Source organism: Triticum aestivum, chromosome 1B, assembly GCF_018294505.1.
Source record: "Triticum aestivum cultivar Chinese Spring chromosome 1B, IWGSC CS RefSeq v2.1, whole genome shotgun sequence".
Classification (NCBI taxonomy): Eukaryota; Viridiplantae; Streptophyta; class Magnoliopsida; order Poales; family Poaceae; genus Triticum; species Triticum aestivum.
The window spans coordinates 615,517,209-615,531,717 of record NC_057795.1 but is presented as its reverse complement, the minus strand read 5'-3'; the positions used below and the strand labels follow the sequence as shown (position 1 = coordinate 615,531,717).

At 45.5% G+C, this 14,509-nt stretch overlaps 1 pseudogene; it reads right to left on the bottom strand.

Moving 5' to 3' along the window:
- Window positions 1–3,181: 3,181 nt before the first annotated feature.
- The window catches only part of LOC123080596 (probable serine/threonine-protein kinase PBL7), a 24,456-nt pseudogene continuing 13,128 nt past the window's right edge, over window positions 3,182–14,509 (bottom strand).

The window sequence follows — 14,509 nt, the reverse complement described above, 5'->3', positions numbered from 1 at the left end:
CGAACCTTAAGTGTGTAGACCCTACGGGTTCGGGAACCATGCAGACATGACCGAGACGTTCTCCGGTCAATAACCAACAGCGGGATCTGGATACCCATGTTGGGCTCCCACATGTTCCATGATGATCTCATCGGATGAACCACGATGTCAAGGACTCAATCAATCCCGTATACAATTCCCTTTGTCTAGCGGTATTGTACTTGCCCGAGATTCGATCGTCGGTATGCCGATACCTTGTTCAATCTCGTTACCGGCAAGTCTCTTTACTCGTTCCGTAACACATCATCCCGTGATCAACCCCTTGGTCACATTGTGCACATTATGATGATGTCCTACCGAGTGGGCCCCAGAGATACCTCTCCGTTACACGGAGTGACAAATCCCAGTCTCGATTCGTGCCAACCCAACAGACACTTTCGGAGATACCCGTTAGTGCACCTTTATAGCCACCCAGTTACGTTGTGACGTTTGGTACACCCAAAGCATTCCTACGGTATCCGGGAGTTGCACAATCTCATGGTCTAAGGAAATGATACTTGACTATTAGAAAAGCTTTAGCATACGAACTACACGATCTTTGTGCTAGCCTAACGAATGGGTCTTGTCCATCACATCATTCTCTAATGATGTGATCCCGTTCATCAAATGACAACACATGTCTATGGGCTAGGGAAACTTAACCATCTTTGATTAACGAGCTAGTCAAGTAGAGGCATATTAGGGACACTCTGTTTGGTCTATGTATTCAACACGATGGTACTAAGTTTCCGGTTAATACCAATTCTAGCATGAATAATAAACATTTATCATGAAATAAGGAAATAAAATAATAACTTTATTATTGCCTCTAGGGCATATTTCCCCTATGCTCCTGATGGTATGGTCTGTAGACTTCGCCGCTCTCTATATGGTCTCAAACAGGCCCCTCGCGCCTGGTTTGAACGCTTCGCATCTGTGGTGACCGCCGCTGGTTTCTTGCCCAGTGACCATGATCCGTGCTGTTTGTTCACACGTCTCCTCGTGGTCGGACTCTTCTCCTTCTCTATGTTGATGACATGATCATCACTGGTGACGATACTGACTACATCGCCTTTGTTAAGGCTCGCCTTCCCGACCAGTTTCTTATGACTGATCTTGGTCCACTTCGCTACTTTCTTGGGATTGAGATCTCCTCGACCTCTGATGGCTTCTACATCTCTCAGAAAAATATATTCAGGATCTTCTTGCTCGCGCTGCTCTCGGTGATGAGCGTACGGTTGTGACTCCTATGGAGCTCAACGTTCAGCTTCGTGCCACCGATGGTGACCCTCTTCCTAATCCCACTCGCTATCGTCACCTTGTTGGCAGTCCTGTCTATCTTGCTATTACGCGTCCTGACATCTCCTATCCTGTCCACATCCTGAGTCAGTTTGTTTCAACCCCACCTCTGTCCACTATAGTCATCTCCTCCATGTTCTACGATATCTTCGTGGCACGATCTCTCAGCGCTTTTCTTTCCCCGCTCCAGCTCTCTTGAGCTCCAGGCCTACTCTGATGCTACCTGAGCTAGTGATCCCTTGGATCGACGCTTGCTGTCTGCTAATTGTGTATTTCTTGGTGGCTCTCTTATTGTCTGGAAGACAAAGAAGCAGACTGCAGTTTCTCGCTCGAGTACAGAGGCTGAGTTGCGAGCCATGGCTATGTTGACGGCTGAGGTGATCTGGTTACGGTGGTTACTTGAGGACTTTGGTGTGTCTGCTACTACCTCAACTCCTCTCCTGTCCGACAGTACCGGTGCTATCAGTATTGCGCGTGACCCGGTGAAGCATGAGCTCACCAAGCACATAGGTGTGGATGCCCATTTTGTGTGTGTTGTTGTGCAGGATCAGACTCTCGCTTTCACTATGTGCCCTCTGAGTTACAGTTGGCTGACTTCTTCACGAAGGCACAGACTCGAGCGCAGCATGGGTTTTTCCTCTCCAAACTCAGTGTTGTTGATCCACCATGAGTTTGAGGGAGGGTGTTAGATGTGTATAGTTTATTGTGTACATCCCCATTGTATAAGGGGCTTTTCTGCACTTTCACACACATGTATATGTAATGGCCTTTGGCCCTCAGGAAACACTAGTTGCTCATTATTCAACAGGCGACACCGCGCGCGCTGGATCCCGAGTCGATGCTGGGAGACTCCCAGTGTCCAGGCGCAGGATATAGGATAGATGATCAGTTTAATTACATGTAATCTCTTCCTATCTCCTGTAACCAATTCTATCTCTTTTTCTGCAAGATGTAAAACCTCCTGTAAGATCTCACGATGCATGCGCTTCAGGGATGGCGCCCCTGCCTATAAACACGTATCACGTCGCCTCAGTCGAGGTAAGACGTTTCCGCCTAACGCACAGGTTTCAGTTATGTTCGTGCTGCAACAACTAGCATGATCATAGTCCATAGAGATCCTGTAGGATGATTAATCATGTTAGTATTGTATTTTTTTTGTGTGTGAATCCACCCTTGAATGAAGAAATAAGTCACTGCAATGTTGTGTCTTTTGTGCTGTGACAATGTAACCTTCGCTATGTATTAATAAGTTATGCCCAATTTTCTTTCTGTCTCTGAACACTGTATTTCTTCGTCAATCTTTCTGAAGGAATCGCTGTAGTGGTCTTCTCATATTGGATAAACTCGTGTTCGTTTTGCATATTCTACCACCAGACAATTGCTGCTGCAGCACAAAGAAAATGAAACCATGGCTCGAGGGAGCTCCAGAGCCAGCTGAAGTGTAAGAATATGACAGTGGATGTGAGAGCAACTTCAGACTCAATGTAGTTCTTTCTTCTCCCTTTGTACTTGTAACTGCATATATCAGCCATTACCTTGTCTCCCATTATTTACAGTCCTGGAAAGGTATTATCACATTTACTTTTTAAATTCAATTGTGTGATCTCTAGGACTTCCTGATGCTGCTTATGCCGTACGCACCTTATTTTCACCTCTAGAACCAAGACAAATTCTAAATCCACTAATACGGGCCAATTAATACCCCACACGTTTTTACACAGGAACGATTGGGATGATGAACAATCTAAACTATGGAGGCACTTTCATCCACAACAAGCGACAATCACAACCACAACAAGTAATTAATATAACTTGACGATGACCGATGCGTTTGGAGATGACGCCAATGTACGTCGTTTCTCCCCTAGGTTAACGAGGCGCCGCGCGGCCGATGATTCAGGTGGGTGATCATCGTGGCGGCAAGGCGAGACAGAGCCGCGCGACAGCGCTGATGGGGGATCTCATGGCCGGCTGTTGGTGGATGCACATGGAAGCAACTTTCAGTGCCTCATGCAAATCCATGGACGGATACTGGTCCTGCAGTGCCGGGTCTGCCATCCAGCGGACTAACTGGCTCCTGTCCTTCATCAACCGCGTCGCCTGATCCATCCAACAGCATTCATTCACGGCCAAGTCAACAAAAAACAACAAATATGCATGTGAACCACGGCTTGGCTATGGTTAAACTTACCCATATGACAAGGTTGCGATCCTCAGCGATGGCCTGGGCGGGTCGACGGGCCTCCTCCCTGTGATCAACTCCAGCAGCACGCCGCCAAAGCTGTACACGTTCGACTCCATGGTCGCCTTCCTGGTAAATGCTGTCTCGGGGCAATAGTAGCGGTTCTAGTGAAATCAATACACAATTCCTCCTCATCCTCCGCAACTAGCCGATCAAGTCTGCCAGTCCATACTGGGACAGCTTTGGGTGGTAGCCATCTCCGAGCAAGATGTCCAAGCAACTGATGGGTTTGCGGTAATACCACACCTTTTGGTGCAGATACTCCAAACCCTTGGCCACGCCGTCAACTATGTTCATCCTTGTGTTCCAGTCTAGCAGTGCTTTGCCCGGAGACCGGTCTGGTGAGCACAAGATCGACCCGGTGGTTAATTAATCAACACAAACTCAAGTGATCGAATCATGGACGAAATTAATTTACTGGCTTTTGGTACCAATTGCAATACCATGGAGGTGATTTTGGAGAGAGCCCAATGGCATGTATCGTGAACCAAGATCCTGTGATGCCCGTCCGCGCAGAACAAGGTTGACGACATTGGGGTGGCGCAGCGCGCTAAGCGTCATGACACGGGCAAGAAACTCCCTGTTGCGTTGCTCCGATGATGTTCGACTGGGAATCAACGGCATGCTGCAGTTTATAGCAACGACCTACAAACGAAAATGATGGATCCAACCACACCTCAGTTTCCCCCTCAGATCGATCATGACATGCCGCCCGGTACATATGAAACTGATCGGTGAAAGCGAAGTCTCAGTCCACAGTTCTGGCCGTTCGATGTTTGTCGCTTCAAGATTCACGTCATATAGTGTCTTGTATCAATTCAGCCTGTTAAGACGTGACCAGCCCACTTCCTTTTTATCTTTTTGCCGCGACTGATGGTCTTTTCTGTTGTTTTGCTTTTGTCTACAACAAGCAGGAAACTTACTAGCGCAGCCCACTCTCCTATATACCTGTACTTTATTTTTTATTTTTTATTTCCCTTCTCTATTTTAGTGTATATAATCATCAATTTATTTTTGTTAAAATAGTTTACTTGTAATTCTTTTTATCTTTTGGCAATACGGAACATCTAAATTTTGTAGAACAGACTTTTTTTACATGCATGAAGGATTTTACGCTCGCTTATTCATGTCTTTTGTACATGGATTTTTTGTTTATCTATATGTTGCCTGTTCTTTTTTGTACATGGATTTTTTGTTTATTGTATGTTGCCTGTTTTTTTTTGTTTCAGTCATGTATTACCCAGGAATATATTTTCGTAATGTTGATATGCCCTATTTTTTCCTACGTCAAGTTGACAGAAAAACGGTTGCCTTTCTTTTTATTTGTCACAAAAACTCTTGTTCCCTTACGAAACTAGAATTATCGGAATCCATGCAACTACAGGGTGCAACACGTATGCAATTGCATGCATCCAAAACTACGTGCAACTCAAGGGTAAAACGTCCGCAACTGTGACGAGACTTGTGTGGCAATGAGATCGAAACACGCATAATATGAGGAATTTATTATTTAACTTTATTTTATTTTAGTGTTTGTATTTTCTTTTTCCCATCCACATGGAAGTCAACATCCATTGGGATATTCATTTTTTTTTTGTTTTCATGCAATTTGCCCCGTCGATGGGGTCTTTTCTTTCTTTCTTTTTATTGCTCTTTTCAAACCTTTTTCTTGCTACTTGTTTTTTTCATTTTTTTTATTAAATAACCGTTTCACTTTTGAAAATTTGAATGTTGCCATCTGGTTGCACAATCGGCCCCGACTGCAGCTACATGTCTTCAACATGATCGTAACTCTGTGTGTTTTGTTGGGGAGGGAGTAGCTAGCAAGGGTCACCCCTAGGTACAGCTGCACATCTTCAACGCGATTGCAACTCTGGAACGCGATTGCAACATGATCGTAACTCTTTGGTGTTTTATCGAAGCGTGGCAGTTGCATGTCTATCACTAGGCACACAACTCCAAGTGTCGGCCAACTAAAACCCTATGATGTTCCATCGGGAGGACAGTTGAATGCTTGGAACTAGCATGCAATTGCAAGTGTCTTGTCCTGACTGCAACTGCAAGTCTTCAACGCAATTGCAACTCTGTATTGTTTTGTCGGGAGGGAAAATTGCATGTTTGATACTAACCATGCAACTGCAGTATCGCTTCATTATGCAACTATGTGTTGTTTTGTGAGGGGGTGGGTGAGTGTGGAGTTGCATGTATACAACCAGGCACGCAACTCTGATTGTCGTGCCCCATCTGCAACTGCATGTCTTGTAACCGACCGCAAGTGGACTTTTTTTTGTCAGAGGGGCGGGCCAGTTGCACGCCCGAACAGCCCGCAACTGCAAGCGCCGCACCCGACCGCAACTGCATGTCTCCCAACATGGATGCAACTGGCCCTTTGTTTTGATGGTGGGGGCGGGCAGTTGCATGTCCGTGTTGGGGAACGTAGCAGAAATTCAAAATTTTCCTACGAGTCACCAAGATCTATCTATGGAGAAACCAGCAACGAGGGGAAGGAGAGTGCATCTACATACCCTTGTAGATCGCTAAGCGGAAGCGTTCAAGAGAACGGGGTGAAGGAGTCGTACTCGTCGTGATCCAAATCACCGGAGATCCTAGTGCGAACGGACGGCACCTCCGCGTTTCAACACACGTACAGCCCGGTGACGTCTCCCATGCCTTGATCCAGCAAGGAGAGAGGGAGAGGTTGGGGAAGACTCCATCCAGCAGCAGCACAACAGCGTGGGTGGTGGTGGAGGAGCGTGGCATCCAGCAGGGCTTCGCCAAGCACCGCGAGAGTATGAGGAGAAAGAGAGGTAGGGCTGCGCCAACAGGAGAAGAACTTCGTGTGTTGGGCTGCCCCTTTGCCTCCACTATATATAGGGGGAGAGGGAGGGGCTGCGCCCCACCTAGGGTTCCACCCCAGGGGCGGCGGCCAACCTAATCCCATCTAGGGGGGCGGCCAAGGGGGGAGAGGGGAAACTTGCCCCCCCAAGTTAGGTGGGTGCGCCCCCTCCCCAAACCCTAGGCGCCTTGGGCCCTTGTGGGGGGGGCGCCACCAGCCCACCTGGGGCTGGTCCCCTCCCACACTTGGCCCATGCAGCCCTCCGGGGATGGTGGCCCCACTTGGTGGACCCCCGGGACCCTCCCGGTGGTCCCGGTACGTTACCGATAAAACCCAAAACTTTTCCGGTGACCAAAAACAGGACTTCCCATATATAAATCTTTACCTCCGGACCATTCCGGAACTCCTTCGTGACGTCGGGATCTCATCCTGGACTCCGAACAACATTCGGTAACCACATACAAACTTCCTTTATAACCCTAGCGTCATCGAACCTTAAGTGTGTAGACCCTACGGGTTCGGGAATCAGGCAGACATGACCGAGACGTTCTCCGGTCAATAACCAACAGCGGGATCTGGATACCATGTTGGCTCCCACATGTTCCTCAATGATCTCATCGGATGAACCACGATGTCAAGGACTCAATCAATCCCGTATACAATTCCCTTTGTCTAGCGGTATTGTTCTTGCCCGAGATTCGATCGTCGGTATGTCGATACCTTGTTCAATCTCGTTACCGGCAAGTCTCTTTACTCGTTCTGTAACACATCATCCCGTGATCAACCCCTTGGTCACATTCTGCACATTATGATGATGTCCTACCGAGTGGGCCCAGAGATATCTCTCTGTTACACGGAGTGACAAATCCCAGTCTCGATTCGTGCCAACCCAACAGACACTTTCGGAGATACCCGTAGTGCACCTTTATAGCCACCCAGTTACGTTGTGACGTTTGGTACACCCAAAGTATTCCTACGGTATCCGGGAGTTGCACAATCTCATGGTCTAAGGAAATGATACTTGACATTAGAAAAGCTTTAGCATACGAACTACACGATCTTTGTGCTAGGCTTAGGATTGGGTCTTGTCCATCACATCATTCTCCTAATGATGTGATCCCGTTATCAACGACATCCAATGTCCATAGTCAGGAAACCGTAACCATCTATTGATCAATGAGCTAGTCAACTAGAGGCTTACTAGGGACATGGTGTTGTCTATGTACCCACACATGTATCTGAGTTTCCTATTAATACAATTATAGCATGGATAATAAACGATTATCATGAACAAGGAAATATAATAATAACTAATTTATTATTGCCTCTAGGGCATATTTCCAACAGTCTCCCACTTGCACTAGAGTTAATAATCTAGTTCACATCGCCATGTGATTAACACTGATAGGTCACATCGCCATGTGACCAACATCCAAAGAGTTTACTAGTGTCACTAAACTAGTTCACATCACCATGTGATTAAGACTCAATGAGTTCTGGGGTTTGATCATGTTTTGCTTGTGAGAGAGGTTTTAGTCAACGGGTCTGCAACATTCAGATCTGTATGTATTTCGCAAATCTCTAGGTCATATTGTAAATGCTGCTTCCACGCTCCACTTGGAGCTATTCCAAATGGTTTCTCCACTGTATGTATCCGGTTTGCTACTCAGAGTCATTCGGATAGGTGTTAAAGCTTGCATCGATGTAACCCTTTACGCCGAACTCTTTATCACCTCCATAATCGAGAAACATGTCCTTATTCCTCTAAGGATAATTTTGACCGCTATCTAGTGATCCACTCCTTGATCACCTTTGTACCTCTTGCCAGGTATGTAGCAAGGCACACTTCCGGTGCGGTACACAACATAGCATACTATAGAGCCTACGTCTGAAGCATAGGGGACGACCTTCGTCCTTTCTCTCTCTTCTGCCGTGGTCGAGCTTTAAGTCTTAACTTCATACCTTACAACTCAGGCAAGAACTCCTTCTTTGACTGATCCATCTTGAACACCTTCAAGATCATGTCAAGGTATGTGCTCATTTGAAAGTACCATTTAGCATTTTTGATCTATCCTCATAGGTCTTGATGCTCAATGTTCAAGAAGCTTAATCCAAGTTTTCTATTGAAAAACACTTTTCGAATAACCCTATATGCTTTCCAAAAATTCTACATTATTTCTGATCAACAATATGTCAACAACATATACTCATCAGAAATTCTATAGTGCTCCCACTCACTTCTTTGGAAATACAAATTTCTCATAAACTTTGTATAATCCCAAAATCTTTGATCATCTCATCAAAGCGTACATTCCAACTCCGAGATGCTTACTCCAGTCCTTAGAAGGATTGCTGGAGCTTTGCATACTTATTAGCGTCTTTCAGGACCGACAAAACCTTCTAGTTGTATCGCATACAACCTTTCCTCAAGGATATCATCGAGGAAACAATGATTTTTACATCCTATCTACAAGATTTCATAAATCATGCAGTAATTGCTAATATAATTCCAGCAGACTCTTAGCATCGCTACGAGCGAGAAAGCCTCACCGTAGTCAACTCCTTGAACTTGTCGGAAAACATCTTTACGACAAGTCGAGCTTTCTTAATGGTAATACTTACCATCATTGTTTGTCTTCCTTTTAAAATCCATCTGTACCCAACAGCCTTACGACCATCAAGCAGTTCTTCCAAAGTCCACACTTTGTTCGCATACATGGATCCTCTCTCAGATTTTATGGCCTCGAGCCATTTGTCGGAATCCGGGCCCACCATCGCTTCTCCATAGCTCGTAGGTTCATTGTTGTCTAGCAACATGACCTCCAAGACAGGATTACGTACCACTCTGAAGCAGTACGCATCCTTGTCAACCTACGAGGTTTGGTAGTGACTTGATCCGAAGTTTCATGATCACTATCATAAGCTTCTGCTTCAATTGGTGTAGGTGCCACAGGAACAACTTCCTATGCCTTTCTACACACTAGTTGAAGTGATGGTTCAATAACCTCATCAAGTCTCCACCATCCTCCCACTCAATTCTTTCGAGAGAGACTTTTCCTCGAGGAAAGACCCGTTTCTAGAAACAATTACTCTTGCTTCCGAATCTGAGATAGGAGGTATACCCAACCATTTTGGGTATCCTATGAAGATGTATTTATCCGTTTTGGGTTCGAGCTTATCACGATGAAACTTTTTCACATAAGTGTCGCAGCCCCAAACTTCCAAGAAACGACAGCTTAGGTTTCTCTAAACCATAGTTCATGCGGTGTCATCTCAACGGAATTATGTGGTGCCCTATTAAAGTGAATGTGGTTGTCTCTAATGCCTAACCCATGAACGATAGTGGTAATTCGATAAGAGACATCATGGTACGCACCATATCCAATAGGGTGCAACTATGATGTTCGGACACACCATCACACTATGGTGTTCCAGGCGGTATTAATTGTGAAACAATTTCCACAATGTCTTAATTGCGTGCCAAAGCTCGTAACTCAGATACTCATCTCTATGATCATATCATAGACATTTTATCCTCTTGTCACGATGATCTTCAACTTCACTCTGAAATTACATGAACCATTCTATAATTCAGACTTGTGTTTCATCAAGTAAATATACTCAACATCTACTCAAATCATCTGTGAAGTAAGAACATAATGATATTCACTGCATGCCTCAGCACTCATTGGACTTCACACATCAAAATGTGTTACTTCCAACAAGTTGCTATCTTGTTCCATCTTACTGAAAACGAGGCTTTTCAGTCATCTTGCCCATGTGGTATGATTTGCATATCTCAAGTGATTCAAAATCAAGTGAGTCCAAACGATCCATCTGCATGGAGTTTCTTCATGCGTATACACCAATAGACATGGTTCGCATGTCTCAAACTTTTCAAAAACGAGTGAGTCCAAAGATCCATCAACATGGAGCTTCTTCATGCGTTTTATACCAATATGACTTACATGGCAGTGCCACAAGTAAGTGGTACTATCATTACTATCTTATATCTTTTTTTGGCATGAAAATGTGTATCACTACGATCGAGATTCAATAAACCATTCCTTTAGGTGCAAGACCATTGAAGGTATTATTCAAATAAATAGAGTAACATTATTCTCCTTAAATGAATAACCGTATTGCGATAGACATAATCCAATCATGTCTATGCTCAACGCAAACACGAAATGACAATTATTCAGGTTTAACACTAATCTTGATGGTACAGGGAGCGTGCGATGTTTGATCACATCAACCTTGGAAACACTTCCAACACACATCGTTATCTCACCTTTAGCTAGTCTCCGTTTATTCCGTAGCCTTTTACTTCGAGTTACTAACACTTAGCAATCGAACCGGTATCTCAATACCCTGGTGCTACTAGGAGTACTAGTAAAGTACACATTTGATTCAATGTATATCCAATATACTTCTGTCGACCTTGCCTGCCTTCTTATCTACTAAGTATCTAGGGTGGTTCTGCTTCAGTGTCCATTCTTCTCATTACAGAAGCACTTAGTCTCGGGTTTGGGTTCAACCTTGGGTTTCTTCACTGGAGCAGCAACTGATTTGCCGTTTCATGAAGTACCCCTTCTTGCCCTCGCCCTTCTTGAAACTAGTGGTTTCACTAACCATCAACAATTGATGCTCCTTCTTGATTTCTACATTCGTGGTGTCAAACATCGCGAATAGCTTAAGGATCATCATATCTATCCCTGTTATGTTATAGTTCATCACGAAGCTCTAGTAGCTTGGTGGCAATGTCTTTGGAGAAACATCACTATCTCATCTGGAAGATTACCTCCCACTCGATTCAAGTGATTGTTGTACCCAGACAATCTGAGTACAAGCTCAACGATTGAGATCTTCTCCCTTAGTTTGTAGGCTAGAAAACTCGTCGGAGGTCTCATACCTTTTGACGTGGGCACGAGCCTGAAATCCCAATTTCATCTCTTGGAACATCTTCTATGTTCTGCGACATTTCAAAAATGTCTTCGGTGCCTCAATTCTAAACCATTTAACATTACCGAACTATCATGTAGTCATCAAAATGTGTATGTCAGATGTTCGCAACATCCACAGACCACGTTCGAGGTCCAGCACACCGAGCGGTGCATTAAGGACATAAGCCTTCTACTGTCCGCATAATTGCTACTATCAACTTTCAACTATATTTTATCTAGGAACATATCTAAAACAGTAGAACTAAAGCGCGAGCTATGACATAATTTGCAAAGGGTTTTTGACTATGTTCAGGATAATTAAGTTCATCTTATGAACTCCCACTCAGATAGACATCCCTCTAATCATCTAAGTGATTACATGATCCGAGTCAACTAGGCCGTGTCCGATCATCACGTGAGACGGACTAGTCATCATCGGTGAACATCTTCATGTTGATCCTATCCACCATACGAATCATGCTCGACCTTTCGGTCTCTTGTGTTCCGAGGCCATGTCTGCACATGCTAGGCTCGTCAAGTTAACCTAAGTGTTTCGCGTGTGTAAATCTGGCTTACACCCGTTGTATGTGAACGTTAGAATCTATCACACCCGATCATCACGTGGTGCTTTGAAACGACGAAGTTTCGCAATGATGCACAGTTAGGGTGAACACTTTCTTGAAATTTTAATGAGGGATCATCTTATTTACTACCGTCGTTCTAAGCAAATAAGATGTATAAACATGATAAACATCACATGCAATCAAATAGTGACATGATATGGCCAATATCATTTTGCTCCTTTTGATCTCCATCTTCGGGGCTCCATGATCATCATCCTCACCGGCATGACACCATGATCTCCATCATCATGATCTCCATCATCGTGTCTCCATGAAGTTGTCTCGCCAACTTATTACTTCTACTACTATGGCTACCGGTTAGCAATAAAGTAAAGTAATTACATGGTGTTGTTCAATGACACGCAGGTCATACAATAAATTAAGACAACTCCTATGGCTCCTGCCGGTTGTCATACTCATCGACATGCAACTCGTGATTCCTATTACAAGAACATGATCAATCTCATACATCACATATCATTCATCACATTCTTTTTGCCATATCACATCACATAGCATACCCTGCAAAAACAAGTTAGACGTCCTCTAATTGTTGTTTGCATGTTTTACGTGGCTGCTGTGGGTTTCTAGCAAGAACGTTTCTTACCTACGCAAAGACCACAACGTGATATGCCAATTGCTATTTACCCTTCATAAGGACCCTTTTCATCGAATCCGATCCGACTAAAGTGGGAGAGACTGGCACCCGCTAGCCACCTTATGCAACAAGTGCATGTCAGTCGGTGGAACCTGTCTCACGTAAGTGTACGTGTAAGGTCGGTCCAGGCCGCTTCATCCCACAATACCGTTGAAACAAGATTGGACTAGTAACGGTAAGCATATTGAACAAAATCAACGCCCACAACAACTTGTGTTCTACTCGTGCATAGAAACTACGCAATAGACCTGGCTCATGATGCCACTGTTGGGGAACGTAGCAGAAATTCAAAATTTTCCTACGTATCACCAAGATCTATCTATGGAGAAGCTAGCAACGCGGGAAAGGAGAGTGCATCTACATACCCTTGTAGATCGCTAAGCGGAAGCGTTCAAGTGAACGGGGTTGAAGGAGTCGTACTTGTCGTGATCCAAATCACCGGAGATCCTAGTGCCGAACGGACGGCACCTCCGTGTTCAACACACGTACAGCCCGGTGACATCTCCCATGCCTTGATCCAGCAAGGAGAGAGGGAGAGGTTGGGGAAGACTCTGTCCAGCAGCAGCACAACGGCGTGGTGGTGAAGGAGGAACGTGGCAATCCTGCAGGGCTTCGCCAAGCACCGCGGGAGAGGAGGAGAAAGAGAGGTAGGGTTGCGCCAACAGGAGAAGAACTTCGTGTGTTGGGCTGCTCCTTTGCCTCCACTATATATAGGGGGAGAGAGGGGGCTGCACCCCCACCTAGGTTTCCACCCATAGGGGCGGCCAAGGGGGGGGAGGGGGAAACTTGCCCCCCCAAGTAAGGTGGAGGCGCCCCCTCCCCAAACCCTAGGCGCCTTGGGCCCTTGTGGGGGGGGGCGCACCAGCCCACCTAGGGCTGGTCCCCTCCCACACTCGACCCATGCAGCCCTCCGGGGATGGTGGCCCCACTTGGTGGACCCTCGGGACCCTCCCGGTGGTCCCGGTACGTTACCGATAAAACCCGAAACTTTTTCGGTGACCAAAACATGACTTTCCATATATAAATCTTTACCTCTCGACCATTCCAGAACTCCTCGTGACGTCTGGGATCTCATCCGGGACTCCTAACAATATTCGGTAACCACATACAAACTTCCTTTATAACCCTAGCGTCATTGAACCTTAAATGTGTAGACCTTACGGGTTCGGGAATCATGCAGACATGACCGAGACGTTCTCCGGTCAATAACCAACAGCGGGATCTGGATACCCATGTTGGCTCCCACATGTTCCTTGATGATCTCATCGGATGAACCACGATGTCAAGGACTCAATCAATCCCGTATACAATTCCCTTTGTCTAGCGGTATTGTTCTTGCCCGAGATTCGATCGTCGGTATGCCGATACCTTGTTCAATCTCGTTACCGGCAAGTCTCTTTACTCGTTCCGTAACACATCATCCCGTGATCAAACCCTTGGTCACATTGTGCACATTATGATGATGTCCTACCGAGTGGGCCCAGAGATACCTCTCCGTTACACGGAGTGACAAATCCCAGTCTCGATTCGTGCCAACCCAACAGACACTTTCGGAGATACCCATAGTGCACCTTTATAGCCACCCAGTTATGTTGTGACGTTTGGTATACCCAAAGTATTCCTATGGTATCCGGGAGTTGCACACTAGTAGAAAAAGGGTCAAATGGGAAGCACATTAGTGCCCGTTTGTAAAAAAACGACACTAATGTGATCAATAGTGCCGGTTCGTGGCTGCGATCAATAGTACCGGTTCGTGTTGAGGCTTTAGTACCGGGTCGTGCCATGAACGGGTACTAAAGGGGTAGTGGCAGGCTGGCGTCAGGCCGGGTCCCCACGAGCCCCTTTAGTACCGGTTTGTGTTACCAACTGGTACTAAAGGTCTAACCT